Source organism: Psammomys obesus, unplaced genomic scaffold (genome assembly GCF_907164565.1).
Source record: "Psammomys obesus unplaced genomic scaffold, mPsaObe1.curated_primary_1811, whole genome shotgun sequence".
NCBI lineage: Eukaryota > Metazoa > Chordata > Mammalia > Rodentia > Muridae > Psammomys > Psammomys obesus.
The window spans coordinates 9,710-21,854 of record NW_026596235.1 but is presented as its reverse complement, the minus strand read 5'-3'; the positions used below and the strand labels follow the sequence as shown (position 1 = coordinate 21,854).

At 41.3% G+C, this 12,145-nt stretch overlaps 1 pseudogene; it reads right to left on the bottom strand.

The window, feature by feature from the left end:
• Positions 1-8,869: 8,869 nt before the first annotated feature.
• LOC129668344 (mortality factor 4-like protein 2) lies at positions 8,870-9,809 on the bottom strand (annotated as a pseudogene).
• Between the last annotated feature and the right edge of the window lie 2,336 nt (positions 9,810-12,145).

Genomic DNA, 12,145 nt, shown 5'->3' with positions numbered 1-12,145 from the left:
AACACAAAGGTGGCACTGCTTGTGATTGCCACACACCAAAGTAGAGTGTTCCTGAAGTCCAGGGTTCAGGACAGAAATGGCCTACTGAGTCACATGGGACAATACAAATGTGCTATTTTATATCATGATTTTTTTTTTTTTTTTGGAAAGAATACAACGGAGTGTTCACAAAACAAAGCCCATGTGGAAAACCAGTTATTTAAGAGGAAACTACATGTTTCATTCATCTGTTCTTGAGATTTTGGACCAAAAAAAAGTAATCACAATTTTGGATGGGATGATTTGCATTAATAATGATTTGAAAATGATAGTCCTTTAGGACAATGATAAATAACTCTCCAAAGTGTCAAATATCGTGGGGCTGTAACTTGCCTACGCACTGTGGATTGGCTTCAAAAGTGGCCTGCATGTTTTTTATCAACCCTTCATAAACAATTGGATGAAACACACAATGCTAGGTTACACACAGATTGGTCCACTAAAATTTGGACCCAAGGCCTGTTACATATTCTACCACTCGTCTACAACCAAAGAAACCCAGGGGGATAATCTGTGCATGAAATAGCACTGTTTGAAATGATTTAGTGAACCTGCTTTAGAAATCATTTATTTAATTATGGCTAATTATGCTTGGTAAGCTTTTAATATTTTTGGTTTGTTTCCTTTAAGCACCTTCAAAGATCCACAAGGAGAAGTATGTCCACCAATCAATCTGTGGGACTTTCTAAATCTTAATATTACAAAGATGTTAAAATGTCTGTACCTTTCAAATGATAAAGCTCTTTCAAAACTTCAGTCATTTTCCTTCTTCAGCTACAAGTATCTAACCTAGAAACAGACATCAGCTATTTAAAGGTCCACAGCACTTGCTGTTACTGACTGCCAATAGTACCCCAGATACATGCTTTACCATAGTACAAATGGAAACTCACTATAGGTAATACATTTTACCTAGAAGTAAAATTATAAGTGATAGTAACTATAGGTAAATTTACTCCACACAGGGCTGTGAGGTTCATGAGAAACCCAGGTCTCACTGAGTCCTATGCCACCATAAAACAGTCTCTCAATGTGAAGGGATCAGTCTGGCACAAAGTCACACTGGCATTGGGTTTCATATGGCTGGCTAGTTGACTCAACAGCCAAGAACATGCTTCCATGTGCTGTCCCAACCTCTGTGCTCATGGGACCCTTAGTGCTTGGCAAAATTATGTCAAAAACATCCTAAAGTTAGTGTGAATATAGGTGCTCCTAGTGTGAGCCCCCTGTATTCCCCCTAACATGTGAGTACATGTGAGCAAGTACTGCCCTGATCAGATTTTGGGGTTTTGTATTTTTTTTTTTGTTTCTTTGTTTGTTTCCTTTGTCTAGACAGAGTTTCTCTGTGTTCTCCTGGCTCTCTAGGAACTTACTATGTAGACCAGGCTGTTCTCAAACTCAGAGAACAGTCTGCCTCTCCTTCCTGAGTGATGGCATTAAAGGCATGCACCACTACCACATGGCTGGTCTTTTTTTGTCTTGTTTTGTTTGTTTGGGTTTTTTTGGGGGGAGAGGAAAAGTGTTGTGTTATATGCTTTTGTTTGAACCACCCTTCCGGTGTAGCCTGGATTGAAACTTCAGTTTCCTCCTGCCTTCATCTCTCAAGTGCTGGACTTACAGGAGTGCCAACTTTCCTCATCTCTCTCTTTCTCAAATTGTGTGAATGGGATCGTGTGAGTATGTGTGTATACCTGTGTGAGAATCTGCATGTGCTTGCATCTGACAGTCTGAAGGTGAGCCTGATCACCTTTAATTGAGGCAGGGTTGCTCACTGACGATGAAGAGCAGCTCTTCCAAATTGTCTACTAAAGAGCTTGCTCAGTGCATCCCATATCTCCGGTTCCTGAGGAGTGGGATTAAACTTTGATACTAGGCCTGCCCAGCTTTTTTGTGGGTTCTAGGAATGCAAACACTGCTCTTATTGCTTATAATAAGGCATCTCTCCACCCCACCTCTATTTTATTCTTCAATTATGTAAATCTCTTTTTCTCTTAGTGTCATGATCATACACACACACACACACACACACACACACACACACACACACTTTGAAGTGTCTCCCAAAAAGATGTTCATAACCAATGCCGAGAACCTATGTCAAGGACCCTGGTGGATGTGCTCATGCTACAGATCTTGAAAGAGGACAATCATTGGGGAAGGCAGATGCAGGTGAATCTCTGAGTCTGAGGCCAGCTTGTTCTACACATTAAGGCCAGGACATGCAAGGCTACACAGAAAAACCCTGTGTCCAGGAAAAAACGGAAGGAAGGAAGGAAGGAAGGAAGGAAGGAAGGAAGGAAGGAAGGAAAGAAGGAAAGAAGGAAAGAAGGAAAGAAGGAAAGAAGGAAAGAAGGTAAAGGATAATACTGGATTGTCCTGTGGATTCTAAATCCCATGGCAGGTGATGTTGTAACTGAGGCAGAAGGAAATCTGAGACAGAAAATAGAAGATATGCGTTGTCCCAGTCACTTTTTTATTGCTGCAGCAAAACTGTATGACCAGGCCACCTATAAAAGAAAGCATTTAATGTGAGCTCACAGTTCCAGAGGATTAGACCATCATGGTAGGGACCATGGCAGCAAGCAGGCACACATGACCCTGGAGCAGAGGTTGAGGGTTTACATCTAATCCATAATCAGGAATCACAGAGAGCTAACTGGGAATGACATTAGCTTTTGAAGCCCTAAATCCCCCCTCCAACTCCCTGCCCCCTGCCAGTGAAACACCTTCTCCAGCAAGGCCACACCTCCTAATTCTTCCCAAAACAGTTCCACTAATTTCAAAACAAGCATTCAAATACATGAGCCTATGGGGGCCAGTCTCATTCAAGCCTCCACTTTTTTTTAATTTTATTTTTTTTCTTATCAGTTACATTTTATTAACTCTGTATCCCAGCTGTGTACCAATCCCTCTTTCCCTCCCAGTCCCACCCTCCCTCCCTCATCTCCACCCTGCCCCTTGTCAAGTCCACTGATAGGGGGGACCTCCTCCCCATTCATCTGATCCTGTTTTATCAGGTATCTTCAGGACTGGCTGCAAAGCTCTTCTCTGTTCAAGCCACCACTTACACAGAGAAAGAAAGGTCTTAGCAAGGTGATGCAGACAGAGACCTGACCATAGCTAATAAATGCTCTAGCCACTCAACACAGAGGAGGCAAAGAATAGTTTCTGTCTTTGGAGCTGGAGTGAGTACAAGTCTGTGACATCTTGATTTGGAAAGTCCAGCCTTTTTAACTATGGTAGTGAAGGCTTCTATTACAGTAATCTATTAATTCAGCCATAAAAACCAGTATACAGACAAGTACACCACATGTTGTGTAGGTTCAGGGAGAAGGTGCACAAAGTTGTGAGATCATTAAGTATACTATGTGTTGTGAAAGGCAAAGATAAATAGTAGGCATATTTTCAACATCAGAATTGTAATGCTTTTAGCCCAGCAATGGTGGCACTCACCTTTAATCCCATCATTCAGGAGACAGGGGCAGGTGGATCTAGTCTACAGAGTGAGTTTCAGGACAGCCAGATCTACACAGAGAAAGCCTAACTTAAATACAAAAGAATAGAAATGTAATGTAATGGTTTTAATTTAAATGCACTTTTTTTTAAAGCCACAGAGCACAGTGTGCTACATAAATTTTATAGCTTGATGAGGCAAATCCAGTTTTCTTACTTGTCTTCATAATATTCCCTGTTTCTTCCTCTCTCTCTCCCTCCCTCCTTCACTGTCTTCAGATCCACTACATTTCAAGGAAGAGATAGGTTATATAAGTGTCTGGGTTAGTGGCAAAATTAAATTTCAGATTGAGATGTGAGCTGGGATGGTCTAACAACAGAAGGCTAAAAGCCATAAACGATCTTTCCAGATGACATTAGTAGGTCACAGTGGCTGCTGAAGCTCATGCTGTTACATCTGAACCATTAGATGCCTCACGTCACACCTACCCACTTACAAACCCATCATCATCAGGATCTCATCTTGTGCTGCCAGGTGTTCCAGGCCAGCTGTCTAGAACACCAGAGTCTGCCTCAGGATGTCTGATAAAAGAGGTTGAGTGAGGTCTCCTAAATTCATCTAAAGGTTAAGGAAGCAGGAGAGTGAGGTGTGGGGAGGAGTGTGGCTAGGCCTTCATGAACACTCAGGAAGTCTGCGTCCAGCCTCCCCTAGGGAGATCATGAGCACATACATATCACATAATTGTCCCTTCCCCCTGAGGAAGAGCCCAAACCCTTATAACCTGTACTACTTACTCATTATCTGCAAGCCATATCACTCCCATGGTGGAACAACATTCTGCATGGGTGGCTAAGGAGCCACTGGCAACCAGCACTCCCAGAAGCCCTCAGGTGGGCAATGCTCAGAGCACCAGTACCTTCAAAGGGGTACCTGCCTCCTACTGAAAATATTTTTTTTAAATCTGTGGCTAATAACTAATTTCATCTCAAAGAGTACAATTGCTTAAGAAATATCTGAGTGAGAAATCAAAAGAGACACAAATATTACTGAACATACTTGAAATTTCATGATTCTTCCAAGTCATATGAGGGAGATACACTAAGCAAACATATTCACATTTTCATCTGGACACCAGCTTTTAAAATCCAGATTTAAGAAGGACCCCAAGTCCATAACTGTGTGTGATGACACATCTTGGCTCTCAACTTTACACACCTAACAGGAGGGAATCTCAACGGAAGAATTGCCATCAGGTTGCCACGTGAGCATATCTGTGGGACATTTTTCTTGATTTCTAGTTGATGTAGGATGGCATAGTCCATTGTGGGCCTTTGGCATTTTCCTCGTGCTAGAGCACTTGGAACTGTATAAGAAACGTGATTGAACCTCAGGTGATGTGAGAACCAGTAAGCAGTGTTCTTCTGTGGTCTCTGCTTCAGTTCCTGCCTTCTGCATCCTCCTTTGACTTCCCTGAACACTGGACTATGATACAGAAGTGTAAGCCAGATAACCCCTTCCTCCACTAACCAGCTTTTGGTCATTTTATTTATTCACAGCAACAGAAAGCAAACTCAGACAGCCAGGCTATGCCTGTACTCTTCACCCTGAACGTGCCATGTGTGATTCTGAGGTCTCTATGCCTTGCTCAACCCAACTCTGTTGGCCAAGTACCAGTATTTCTGTGCCTCTGTGGCTTGTATCACTCTGTACTGACTCAATAGGTACAAATCAAATGGACTTAATGTTTCCTAAGTATGCTGAACAAGTATTCAGCTTCTTTTTGTTGTAGTGCAAACAGGTGAAGTCATGATTAATAACTGCTGAAACTCTAACAATGTAGCTAAGGCATCTTCTCGAAAAGAAATTGTAAATGCAAATACCACAGACAACCACTGTAGGAGAGTTAACAATGCAAGGTAGAGAATAATAACAAACTGATGAGCATGAAATCCCAAATCAGAGTGCTTATAAATACTTCACAGGATAACTAAAACACATGTGTGAGGCAGGGCTGGCCAGTGGGAAACCAGTGGGTGGACTGAAATTTCTGAATTCCCAGAGCTGAAAATGCCAATCAATAACAGATATCCTGCATCTGTCTCTTCAAAAAAAAATAAAACTCAAAAAAAAACAAAAAAACGACAACAGACATTTCTGCTGCAATGCCACAAATGCATTGTGGAGAAAACCTTTTTTCTGTACAACTGTGCATTTGAAATAACAGGACCCTGGGAGGGTGAGGCTGGGGTAATTACTTAGGAGTCTGGAATTTTATAACAACACAGCTGTCACAGTTCTAATGATCTACAAGCCTAGGTCATTCCCCACTGGTGTTTGTGCTAGCATTGCACATGTCTGACTCTGCAGCCTTAGATTCTTCTTGAAGCTGTGTTCTTGACACCTACTTAATTGAAATGAAAAGCCTCTTTAAAAACAAAACAAACCTAAAACCCCAAACAGGAAATACACATGTTAGAATGGCTAAATTTTAACCATACCCTGAGAGTGTGCCAGGTGTTGGTGTGGCTACCTAACGACAAAACCTCAAATTATTGTTAGTGGGGATGCACAAGGTTATACCCACTTTGAAGATGGTTGGCTATACTAACACAGCAAACTATATGTTTATCCTACTTCCCATTAGCATTATACCCAAATATTTACATACCTCATCTGAATACCTTAACTTTCTCTGCTGGTCAATGTTTGCACCAAATTTACTGATGATCTTTAAACCAAGATATCTTTCAGTAATTAGTGACAGATGGGATCAAGAGACGCAAGAAGTTTGATGTAATGGGCTATGATAAATGACTAATGAAGTGAGCCATCAGGTCATGCAGATAAGTCGAATTTGAACTCCATATTCCTAAGTGAAGGCAACCTGTCTAAAAGGACTAAGTAGAAATGGTAAAAGAGTAGAGGTAGTGAAAAAGTGTGGTTGTCCAAGCAATGAGATCAAATAGACTAAGTATAGAGGGTATTTTCACACAGTAAAAATATCTTGTGTGCTTGTGGTACTGTAGTTGTGTATACATGACATTGTGTCTTAGGCAAACCATAGAACTTTATAATACCAAGAACTGTAACGAACACCAATCTAAAAAATCATTTAGGACACAGGCAAAAACTCCACGGTAGAATGCAGAATGTGATTTTTATTTTTTTTTAATTTTATTTTTTCTTATCAGTTACATTTTATTAACTCTGTATCCCAGCCGTGTCCTGATACCTCATTCCCTACCAGTCCCTCCCTCCCTCCCTCATCTCCACACTAAGTAGCTGGGTGACAGGTCAACACTACCAGGCCCAGCTTGACAAAATAATCTAGGCACTTTCCACCCTTTCTCATTGTCTTTGTCCTCTTCACTCACCTTTCTCCTTTGTACTTTTTGATGGGGCCACAGCTCTCAAACTGTGAGTCACAACACCTTTGGGGGTCAAATGAGTCTTTCACAGGAGTCACATATGAGATAACCTGTATATTTACATTATGATTCATAAATATAACAAAATATGGTTACAAAACAGCAATGAAGTAATTTTGTGGTTGCGGTTCACCACAACATGAGGAACTCTGTTAAAGGGTCTCAGAATTAGGAAGGTTGAGAACCTCTGTGACAGGGCCTCATGTAGCCCTGGCTGTCCTTGAAGTCACTATTTGCAGCTGAAAGCAACTTTGAATTCCTAATTTTCTGCTTCTAAATCCCAAGTGCTGAGATTGTAGATGTAATCCTCTACCCAACTTGATAAAATAATCTTCATTGCATAACATATTTGAAATATCCTCAGTGAAGGGGAGAAAGTATTGACCTCAGTAACTTTTGAATTAATGAAGTCTAAGTAAGGGTAAAACAAACAACATTTTGAACTCTAGTTGATAAATTCATATCCTATGGGATTGTGGGCTAATTTTCTATTGCCAATTCTGATTCTGTTAACTTCCCATACTGCTGGATATATGTGCTGGAAGTGAATGGGTGAATCTGTACTCATATCGGAAACCTTCTTAAAACCTCTAACCTGTGTCCCTTGCCTTGTTGCCCTGAGGGCTTAATATAGTGGCATGCTGTGTACTTTAGGGATATACTTCTGTTAAAATATCAGATCTTTCTGTTTAAGATCTTTCCATATTGCTAAGCATTTAACATTCATCAGAGTATTGAGAAAAGCTGTGTTATAGACCAAGTGACATCTTGATTATGCTAGCTCCATTCCCATATTTAAATGTAAGTGAACTAAGTCATAATTAATTAATATATTCTGTTGTAGTAAAGGACTGGTTAGGATTTAGGATTTCTGAGGTGGAATAGTTGCAGTTAGTTGCCAAAACCTAGACTGTTTGTCTAGGAAGAAGTGCTTTAAGTGGGAGTAAAAAGCCCATGATTGGGGTGTCACCACAACCTGAGGAACTGTATTAAAGGGTCATAGTTATGTAAAGGTTGAACTGGCCTAGAGCATTGTATTTTTTAGGAAAATACTCTACCAGTGAGCTACACCTCCATCCCTTCTGTGATTTTTAAAATTAATAATGAATCAACTCATTTACATTTTCACATTTTCAGAACTTTTCTAAAATGTTTTACAAGAGCATAATAAACAAAGCCTCTTAATTCTCCAGGAACCTAACTGTTTGAAAGATGTCTTTAAAAGCTGGGGAGAACTTGGACTTGACTCTGGAGGTAAGCAATGAACGCACAGGGACAGAATCATTTTTTTGTGTGCTTTGAAATTTAGGAACAATTTTATTTAAGATCTGAAATACGATTCCTAAAGTATAAACTTCTCAGAAAAATGTGGCTACACAATAATGCATTGCCTCTATCATGTTAGAATGTGCATTAGACTCAAATACAGAAAGCAGGAAACAAACCACCGTCTTTCAACAATTTGAACAATGATAGCAAGTATGCCTAAGGAACAACAAATACAGATTTGCAGCGGATGGGCTGTTCATGTCAAGCACCACAAGAAATAAGAGCACAAATGCATGGGTTTTCAGGCATACACATTTAAGTTGAACCTTTGGCACTAGGAACAAGGGCATCTCACCATGTAGCATTAACACGTGTTAGAAAACTGTGTCGTGTCAAAAGGGATAGAACCACCAGTATCCAAGCAATGTTGTCAACTAGGCAATAAAATGTTCTACTGAATTTCTTCTTTGTGTAATTACTGCATACACTGGTAGCAACTTTTACATGAGGAAAGGAGTCAGGAGGCACTCCTTTTATTTCTTCTTACAACAGAACAGGAAACCAGCTTAACATAGGCCCTGTTTTACACTGACAGTTTTAAATAATGTCAATTCTATACTGAAAGGACTAAACAAAAGTGTTTACAGAGAGCAGAAAATGGTGAGTGGTCAGTAGACCTTCACTGGGCTTTGAGGTGATACTCAGCAGAAGCCACTTGGTAATCTCTGGCAGTAAACAGTGAAGCAGAATTCTTTGCCAGATGCTTAAGGAAATCATGCAAATAGCCCAGCAGTAACAACAGGCTTTTCTCATCAAGGGGCATATAGGCCAACATTGCCCCAGTTCTCACAAATAATCTCAGTAGGTGTGGTGCCCCATAGATGTGTGACACTGGCACATCAGGGTGAGCCAGCAGGATCTCAGCATACTGGGGCCTTTCAAACTAGTAGAGCAGCTGAGTGCCCAGCATCACATTGAAATACTCTTTTATCCTGCCCACAACTTCATTAACTGCATACTCCTTATTATCAGCACTTCGCTGGGACTTGATACACTTGGCATACCCCTCAAGAATGGCATCTACATTCTCTTTAGCAGGGAGTTGGAACAACTGCTTCTGCCTAGTAACCAAGTCCCAGTCCTCCACCAGCCATGACTTTAATGCTTCAGGAATCTTCACTTCCACTTCCACTTCCACTCTGTTCTTCTTCAATGCCGCCTCACTCTCCACAGTGGCATTGGCTCCTGCCTTTTCCTTCTGTGGGCGCTGGGGCATTTCGCTGCTACTGCCACCATCTCCATTGCCAGGAGTCTTCTGCTGGTTCTTCCCTGTCTTCTGCACTGAACCAGAAGGGGGGTTCTCAGCAGGGCAACCCCCCATCTTCCTGGAATGGCTGGTTCAAGATTCTCTTCCTGGGAACCAGCTGACTCCTTTCCTGAGGCAGCTCCTCTCATCTGACATCTCTGCATGTTGCTTCGAATTGGTTTCTTGGAGTTGTCTTCTTCAGCAGATTGTTGTCCACGAGTTTCAGAAGCCTGCTTTCTGGAACTCATTCAACCCTGTTTCTAGTCCATCCTACACTCTTCTTTCTTTCCCTTCCAAGGATTCCTAGCAATTTCCAGGGCAGAGGCTTACAGATCTCCTAGGGTGGTCTGGAAGGATCAAGTGGGAATACAACCCTGTATTTTGCAAGCAGGAATGCAAACAGGTTCCGCAACCAGGGTCAGATCTCCCGATTCTTTACTGCACAGCAAAGATAGCTTTTCTGAGGATGACCTGAGAAGAGAATCCAGTTCTTTGCAGCAGCCAATGTGTGATCACTACCGCTCCTCCAACCTTAAACAGGGGGAAAAGGTCATGTGATTCAGCTATCCAGAAGAACCAGGGAGCAAAATCCATATGGAATGCTGAGCTAGCTGTTCTGTTGCTGAGTTGTAAGGATAAAACCTGAAGAGGTGGGCTGAGGCTAGCAACAATATTTTGGATGTCACATTAGGTCATCAGATCTCATTCTGTAATCCTGTGGGCTATTTTCCTTTTCTTTGAGGCCAGGGTTTCTCTTTGAATGTACTGGACACTTAGCTGTCCTGGAGTTCACTTTGTAGACCAGGGTGGCCTCCAATTCATAGAGATCTGTCTGCCTCTGTCTGTGTAAATATCTGACCAGTGTAAATAACCTACCATTTGTGATCTCAACTTATTATTAAGAGTTTAAAATTTCAAAGGCAGACCATGACTTTAATCCCAGCATTTGGGAGACAAAGACAGGCAGATCTCTGATCTTGAAGCCAGCATTGTCTACAGAGGGAGTTTGAGGATAGCCAGGGGGCTGTGGAGAGTCAGAGAGAGAGAGAGATCGAGAGAGAGACTTAGAAAGAAAGGGCAAGCTTAGGCAGTTGAACACGTAAATCCAAGCACTCAGAGGAGACAGGCAACTCTTGAGCCTGGGATACACAAGGAATGGCATCTCAAAAAAACCTAGAGTGCTGAATAAGTGCTCAACCTTACAAATGAACTGTGCAAAAACAGAAACAGAAGAGCTACTACTATAATACTGTTCTTTATGTTGTAGCAATTAAAATGCCCAGCACAACTGTGATGTTATTGTATTCGGGTAACTATTGAATCAAGCATCATACCCTATTCATAAATATTAATGAGCTAGCAAAAGCATTAAACATGGATAATGAAATTCTCCTGCTTTTAGATTTTCCTGGGACTTCTGGCCCAGCATGGGTTAGGTCAAGGAGAGACTCCCTAAGATTGTATGCATTAGCCAGTGAGGGCAACTTGAGTCATTTATATCACTAGGAGATTCAACACCCCAAAGAGGGTAAGAGTCTAACTTACTTTAGCAGATACAGCAAAAATTTAAGCCTGCAGATGACTTAATTTCCAAACAGGAAAAAGAAAAGAAAGGCAATGGGAGCTTGACCTGGAACAATATTGAGACAATAATATTTTATTACCTACTTTAATAAGTAACAATATTTCACATGCCATAGTAGGACATCTGATCACATTTTATAATCCAGTGGGCTATTCTGAGATCTCAATTTGTCATTAACAGTTTACAAGTGCTATGTGAGCTCACGACTTTAATCCCAGCACTTGGGATGCAAAGACTGTTAGGTCTCTGATTTTTTATATTATAATATTTATTTTTCATATTAATTACGGGTCATTTACATTATATCCCATCTGTAGCTCCTTGCCTCATTTCCTCCCTATCTCATCCTCCCTCCCTCCCCTCCTCAATATGTCCCTCTCTAAGTCCACTGATAAGGGAGGTCCTCCCACCCTTTCATCTGATCCTAGTCTATCAGGTCTCATCAGTAATGTTTGCAATACCCTCCATTGTGGCCTAGCTGCTCCTCCCTCAAAGGTGGAAGTTCAAAGATCCTGCCACTGAGTTCATGTCAGAGACAATTCCTGTTCCCCTTACTAGGATAACCTACTTGGATGCTGAGCTGCCACAGGCTGTCTGATCAGGGGTTCTGGGTTATATCAATGCATGGTCCTTGGTTGGAGAATCAGTCTCAGAAACACCCCTGTGCCCAGATATATTTGGTCCTTGTGGCGATCCCATCCTCTCCATGTCTTAATAACTTCCCCTTCTTTCATGATTCCCTGTACTCTGCCCAAGGATTGGTTATGAATCTCAGTATCTGCTTTGATATACTGCTAGGTAGAGTTTTACAGAGGCCTTGTATGGTAGACTGCTGTCCTGTTTCTTCTTTTCTCCTATGTCCCATGTCCATCACATTTGTATTTCTAAGTGAGGATTAATCAACTCATCCCAGAACCTCTTCTTGTTTACCTCCTTTAGGTGTGCAAATTTTAGTATGTTTGTCCTATCTTATAAGTCTAGTATACTTTTCTAAGTGGGTATATACTGTGTTTGTCTTTCTGCTTCTTGGATACCTCACTCAGGAAGATGATCTCTGATTTTGA